Source organism: Micropterus dolomieu, linkage group LG02, assembly GCF_021292245.1.
Source record: "Micropterus dolomieu isolate WLL.071019.BEF.003 ecotype Adirondacks linkage group LG02, ASM2129224v1, whole genome shotgun sequence".
NCBI classification, from domain to species: Eukaryota; Metazoa; Chordata; class Actinopteri; order Centrarchiformes; family Centrarchidae; genus Micropterus; species Micropterus dolomieu.
In genome coordinates, this window is record NC_060151.1 from 22,975,254 (window position 1) to 22,982,953 (window position 7,700).

Below are 7,700 nucleotides of genomic sequence, written 5' to 3' on the forward strand. Positions count from 1 at the left end.
TTCTTTTGATTTCGTTTGCTGCCTTCACTCTAGGCCAGCCCACCCAGAGATGGATGGAGGCTTCAGTATTTCTACACCTTTTTCACATTCTCACATTGTCAGCTATCCGGGTGCAGGCGTTTTGACTACTACTGTAGAGAATAGTTCAACACAAAGGTGGAAGTTTTTGTCTTGCAACTTTTTACGTCACATAAGAAAAACTATTTGCCTTGTCTCCATGACTCCCATCCATTGTGAGTGCGTCAGAGAGATTACCTAAACGATACTCAAGTGTCCTTAAATGAGACAATCTGGACAGCCCTGCCTATCCATTACTGTTAGCATCATGATTAGCTCACAGCCATTTACTCAGCGAATCCATCCATCCTCTCTCTTGGCTCTCTTAACTCTCTTTCTCCTTGCACTTCTGTCAAGCTCTTCTTCTTTCATTCCTTCCATTTTGTCAGTGTCTGCGTTTTCTAAAACCAGTTCTTATCGGCTCAACAGTTTCTTCTAGCTTCCTCTTATCTGCGGCATAGCTCGGCCCTGCGGGGTAGAGAGTTGCCCTGTGCAGCCAAGGCGGGGTATAATGAGACAGGTGCTTTTTTCCACAGTCACCCTCTCTCACAGAGATACTAGCTTTATCCCTCTTCCACCAACTCTGTATCTCTGTGTGGGACAAACTGTTTACGTGCCATGTCAAAATGAGATCTGGCCCAAAAGGTCACACTTGTTTTTGCTGTGTTGTCATTGCAGTCTCTCTCTCTCTCTGTCTCTCGCTGTCTCCTCACAGAATGCCCCAGTTGAAGACAGTAGCTTTGGAGGTTGTTGAACTGAAACAAGGCAGCGTTAATTAGCTGCAGTGTGGGAGCAATTCTAGGCAGTAGGCTGATCTCCACTTACTTAGCCCATAGCTAGACACCAGTCACTCTCGCACACTCTAGGTGTTTCAACACATCTTTGCCTTCATCGACCAGCCTACTGACGCTGCCATCACTCTGTCCCTGATATCTGAATTTTAAGACCCTGTCACACTGAAGTCTGAATCTCGGAGTGGTTTGTCTGACACATTTGGAAAAATTCATGCATTAAACAAACCGTGGTGTTGACTAGGAAACCGTACCTCCATCTGAACCTGGTGTTTCCAGTTGAGCTGTGGTATTTTTACAAGAGAAGGAAGAAAATAATGTGCACATTCATATGGTATTTAGGGTTGGGTAATTTTGATACTATGAAACAATAGACCATGTATACAGAGTTGGGAGGGTTAAAAATGTAAAAATGTACAATTACTAATTACTTGTTAAAAAATGTAATCAGTAATGTAATTCAAGTACCAGAAAATAAAAGTAAGTATGTAACCTGAATACGCAAATAAAGACTAGATGTGTTGTCTGCTCAGTGTATTTTTAGAGAAACATACAATTAAAATATCCCATTTCCATGAAATCAAAATCGATGTTGATGATGATGATTAGGCCTAAATGTTTTTATATGATGCCTTGCACTAGGCCTATAAGGATCTAGCCCATCAATGACAAAAAATGTTGTTTTGTAGGTAATATTGAATACATTTTAGAGTGTGTCATTTCCTGGAAAACTATTTTAAAACGCTGATGACTCATACTGCACTGGGGGGCCTGCATTCATTTAGTGTCCAATGAAAAGCCTTTTTCATTTTTATGACTGCTGAAAAATATTGTTTGTGGGACGGGGCACCACTGATTACTGTACGAAAGCACACCTCTATTCACTGATTTTACTGAAACTGGATCATATTTGATGGAAAATATTTCCTGGTTTTCTCTCTGATGTTTCCCGGCTGCTCTGTGATTAACTGACTCCCCTGATGGACAGATAGCTTTACTTGTTGCTGTAGCAAGTCAGCTTACTGCTACTGCTGCTAGTGACATTATCCCATTAGCTCAGTTAGCCTGCAACTACGGGTCAAATTAGATTACTCTGCTTGTACTGGGAACTCGGAACACCGGAGTGTGTGTTTAGGTTTACATATTTACTCAAGTACTGGAGGTTTTCAGGCCAGTGGCGGGGGGACCCGGCGGGGAATCATTGCGGGGAGCCACGCTGGGCGAGCGGGCATCAAAACTACGCTCATCAGCCTCCAAGTGAACACGACATGAACAGGTGTTGAACACAGCCTCCTTATTTGACTCAGCCCCGGGGTGACATGAGCCAAACTGGCATGAAAAACACCTTCGTACTGTATTCCCTGTGGTCAAACTTGCCTCCGTCAGTCTCGGAGTCTGTGCTCGGGTCCGGCTGCCCTGTTCATTCACTGAGAACCGGAATCAGTTCGCACGGTCCACACAGAGTCTGCATGAAAGGGAGGGGGCGTAACCGCATTCAACTACTGGCTATACTGGCAATCAATATCTGCGACAAATCCCTCACCAGCTGTGTGTTTTTACAGGAAATGCGTAAATAGCAATCTGCTTTCCGTTTAATGGAAACTTTATGCTTAAAGTAATCCCTATGTGTAATCCCCATTTTTACAAAATGCGCCTATAATGTCATTACGTCTTTATTTTCTGTACTGTAACGGAATACAGTTACACTCTATTTATATATCCTGATGATGTAACACCGTTACATGTAATCTATTACTCCCCAACCCTGCATGTATACTGTGTTTAGCTGTCCCTTAATTGTCAATGGGTGTGACGTGAATGTTGCAGATGAATCAGCAGGACTGCTTCATGGCAATATTGGACCTTTTAGATTTTGGACTAAATATGATGAAGCACCTTTTATTTGTCTGATAGATAAATCATTGAATCATCCCCATCTGGTTATTTTGACCATAAAAAGATTGTCAGTTCATATACCTTTTTATATATCACAATCATTGTGTCAATCTGAAATTACATTAGGGCTGAATGATTCGGGAAAATAATCTAATTGTGATTTTTTTTTTTCTTTTTTTTTTTTTTTTTACCAATATTGCGATTGCGTTTTAAATATGCAATTAATTTTTAAGCTCTTTACCTTCTGTATAATTCAAAACGGACAAGCAGTAAATCAGTGTATAGTATAACAAAAACAGTATTAGACAGATTAAACATAAACTGTCCTTTCCTGTGGGTGAGGCCTGTGTTATGATGAAATTAGGTGATGCATGAATTGCATGAATTATTATTATGAGCAATAGTGGAGAAGTATCAAATTTTAATAATATGAGAAAGATCATTTGATCACCTCAATACGCTTACCTTGCTACACATGTCTTTGTGTTGTGCATTTTCCCTGTCCATCAAAGCAGCGGATGGCCCGACAATTTCACCCACCACCAAGTTACCTATGGGTGCTACTTTCATTCCCTGTGTGACACTTAAGTTTCTGTAGTGTCAAGCGTAAGGCCATTATACAACAAGTCAAGGTACAGCGTAACGTACAAAGTTGATGATTCATCTGCAGACTGCTTTACTCTTAGGTGTCATGTGACCAGAATGTAATCGCAGCCTTTGCTATTAGGAAATCTCGTTTTATCAAATCACAATAATATTGCAAATGCAATTAATCATTCAGCCCTAACTTACATACAATTTATGTGACAGAGGATTTTTAATCATGTTGTATTGGTAAAAATGCCAATTTGTTTTGAGAGCATAGAATAACAAATAACCTTGCTGAAGATGGGTGCTTGTTTTTACCTTCAAGTGCCATATAGCTTTAGAGGGGAGGATGCACAGGTTTGCCTCCACCCAATACAAATGGTACAGCGTCTTCCAGGACAAAAACACTACTAGGCAGACAGGAAATGTAAGAGGAAAAGGTGTCAAGCAGAGGCAAGATGGTGGAGAAGAAAACAACTGGATGGTTGGAATGGATAAAAATGGAAAGATGCAGGACTGTGATAAGCGATGCTGTGGTTAAGAGCTGAGACATAGTAGCATGGAGAGGAAGGTAGGCGGGACAAAGGGAGGTGCAGGGACGGTGGAAAGGGCGGAGAGCTGAATAAACATCGGGATGATTGAGTGTGATGGAGAGAGGCGGAGGCAGAGCCTGTTTTCCAGATGCCTCGCTCTCAAGATAAAGGGAAAGAAGGAGCACTGGTCCTCTCCAGGGAAATGCTCAAAGGAAGGGGAAGAGGAAATGGGGAATAGGAAGAAGGGGCAAACAGGGGGCAAGTAGAGTTTTCCGGTTATACAAGCAGCAAAGAGCAGGACTGGGTGTTAAACAGCTGCAAAGAGACGGACAATATATTGTACCCTTTGTTCCATAACCAATTATGGCCTGTAATGGCCAAATCATTTATTTGCTGATAGAGCATAATTGCACGTCAGAGGGTTTGACTAGTGGTAACTGAGCTAATAAATCTCAGATGATTCACTGCAACCACACACGCACACACACAGCCACACACAGTGGATCATTTAGTGTACACAAAAAGAAGGGAGCGTTATCAAATCTGCTTGCTGAATCACAATTCCCTCTCTACTGGAACATTAAGTAAACCAGCGGAGATGCTAATGCAATTACGGCACGCTTGCTCTGTACACAAATCTGAATAATTAAAAGGTCAAAGAGGACATAGTAAGCCATTAATATCTCATCTTTATGTATTTGTAGGTGCTAAATTGCTTGGTGGGTAGAGAGTTGTTTTTCAAAGGTAGAGGATACACTTTTTTGTTTGCTTGTTTTTTTACTTGTCCTTGTGAGGCATAATCGCACTGCGTTAGCTTAACAACACGCTTTCTGTGTGTCACTTATCAACACAGGCACAAACATAAGCATTCAGCACACCAACTCACATATCCCACTCAACACATATATTTGCGCAGACTGATACGGACAAATGTAAATGCTCCATATTTGTATAGCGCCTTTCTAGTCTTTTTGACCACTCAAAGCGCTTTTTACACTACATCTGCATTCACCATTCACACACTGAGCCTAAGTGCAGAAAACTAACAAACAGAAACTGACATTCACACACATTCATACACTGGTGGAACAGCCACCTGGGGCAATTCAGGGTTCAGTATCTTGCCCAAGGACACTTTGACATGCAGCCGGGGATTGAACCACCGATCTTCCAATTAACGGGCAACCCGCTCTACTCCTGAGCCACAATCGCCCTTAAATGTACTAAACTTTAGTTTAAAACATGAAATAAATTAACTAAATGAACTACTGCTAACAGCTCTGATGTTATGTCACAGACGTCTATGTATTGTGTTGCAGAGATAACTACTAAAGTTGCTACCTCTACTTTTTTGTCCCCTGCCACCACTTCATATTCCCTGACCGCTTCCTTTTGGTGGTCATGTTAACCAATTGGGTTGTTCAGACAGAGCGAGCCGGTGTAGGTACAGCCACAAGCAAATCAGGCAAGAAAACACATTAATAATCTACTATAAACAATATAAAATATATATTATACATGTTTTAAATAATCTGATTCTGATAAACGATGACACATGCAGCTTGCTGATCCTTCTGATTTCTCAGATTCCTCTCCACGTGATTGAAACCCTGTGGGGAAATTATGTAGAAACTAGATTCAAGTAACATACACAGGAATATACATTACAGTAACATCTGGAGATGTTTTTGTGAGGGATTCTTTTACTTCCGCATCAAAAAAGACTGAGATTGCCATCGCAACCACAGCCTAATGCAGGGGAATATCACCAGTTAATTCAAACTCCAATTATTGTTTGTTAATGTTTTTTTACACCAAAGCCGTCGTGTTAAGATAGTTTTTGTGAGTCAAAATGATGCAAGCCAGCCAGTATTTCTAGAATATATTGTAAAGCTTTTATTGTATGGCTGCAATATAAAGCACAATTCACTCACATTTTAGATGCAGTCATGTTTTATTATTGTGAAGCGTCTAGCAATGTGACTGTCTCCTGTTCTTCCTCACTGTCTCCGTGGCATACTCATTTACATTCTCTTTATACATACTTGGGAAGAAACCATACAGTTGTAGTGATCAGCGGTTCGACTCTAGCATGGGTTGTTGTTTTTATGTGAGCAGTCAGCGAATGATGTTTTTGAAGAGAAGATGAGGCCCAATGTTTTCATGTATTTTTGTCATTGCCAAATCAGTGTTCCAGCAAACAGTTTCTAATGTAATGTCTTGAAAGACAACAACAAATTAATGTGAAAGAGAAGAGACGTAATCAAGTAATCAAACAAAAACAAACAAAAGCCAGGCCTACAGCACATCTGCTTCACACATGGGAATACTACCATTAAATCTGGAATACCACCGCTGTTTGTTATTGTGGTTTTTAAATTACATACTTATTCCACATATGTAAGCTGTGTCTAACATGACAGAGAGGTACAGACACATACAGGCAGAAGAGAAGCCCCTCCCCGCAGATCATCACACAAGGCGATGGTCCTTTTTACTTCATTGTTGCAGAAGAAGCGACGCCCTCTAATCCAGGAGCACATAAAAAGCTTAATTTATGGTGTTATTGTGAAGATGAGCTCGAACGTTACATGTGATTAGAAAAGAGCAGAAGAGCAGAATTGCTTAGAGAGTAACCTAGTTGAGGGGGAGGAGGTGGTGAAATGCTGCCTTCTGTTTGTTTGGAGCATGTGGCCAGGAATTACACATTGTACCTATTTTTTTAAAATGTGTGTGTGTCTGCATGTGTGTGAACTCTGTTGGGAGTAAAGCTGCGTGTTCAGCAGTTGTCAAGCCCTATGTGGCCATTGTTAACCTTGCACAGCTCAGCAGGTATAGCTCTGCATAGTGCAAGATATCTGTGGGTGTCACCCGCTGCTCTTCAGTCTTCTGTACGGTGAAAGTGGTGGGTGGGCCTTCGTCTCACAATCACACTCACTCAGTTAGACTGCAGCTAAGGATGATTATGATTTTTCTTACAGGGACAGTGAGTTCAGAGTGATCCTTTTTATCATTTTTAAATGAACTTGCAGCTGGCATCCACTCCGCATTAAAGGTACCCTGTGGAGTTTTTGACCACTAGCGGTGCTATGGAGCAATATTCTTGTGAGTGGGTCCACATTTTGTTTCTGTTGTGTACATGCAGGTGGGCAATGCAGTGCTGCCAGTTTCCTGCTACTCTACTGATTGACAGTCAGTGGTGATACCATGCAGAGAGATGAAGTAATGGGCCAACATAGTCAAAATAATAAGAAGACTGCAAGCTAGTAAAATGATATATACAATTCATGATTCAAAATATTTCAAATATCAGCGTTGCAAATGTTCATGATGGAGGAAATGCATTCAACATGTTTATCAGGCCCCAAAGATACACAAAATGTGTTTTGGTGAACACTGAATGGAAACTTAACTTGTCCACATGGCATCAGTTATTTCATTCATTACTTAAAAACACAGATTAGCAAAAAGTCACAGTTGAACATTAAGCCTGAACCTAGCCTTACACACACACACACACACACACACACACACACACACACACACACACACACACACACACATTCCTGTACGTGCCTCATAGTGAGGTCCAGGTTAATTAACTGCTGGAGTGAGGACCACCCTTTCTACTATACTTAGAGACAAATGCATGATAGATTCCAACACTGGGTGGCACCTTGATGCCAGTTTCCACCTCAGTTCCTTAAAAAACATGAAGGAAATTTTTAATTTTTTTAACCCAGTTTACCACTGGAGTGGGGACCTTTTCAAGGGGGCGCTATTGAGTTCGTTTCAGAATGGACTAGTTTAACTACCTTCTATTTTTAGCATTAAA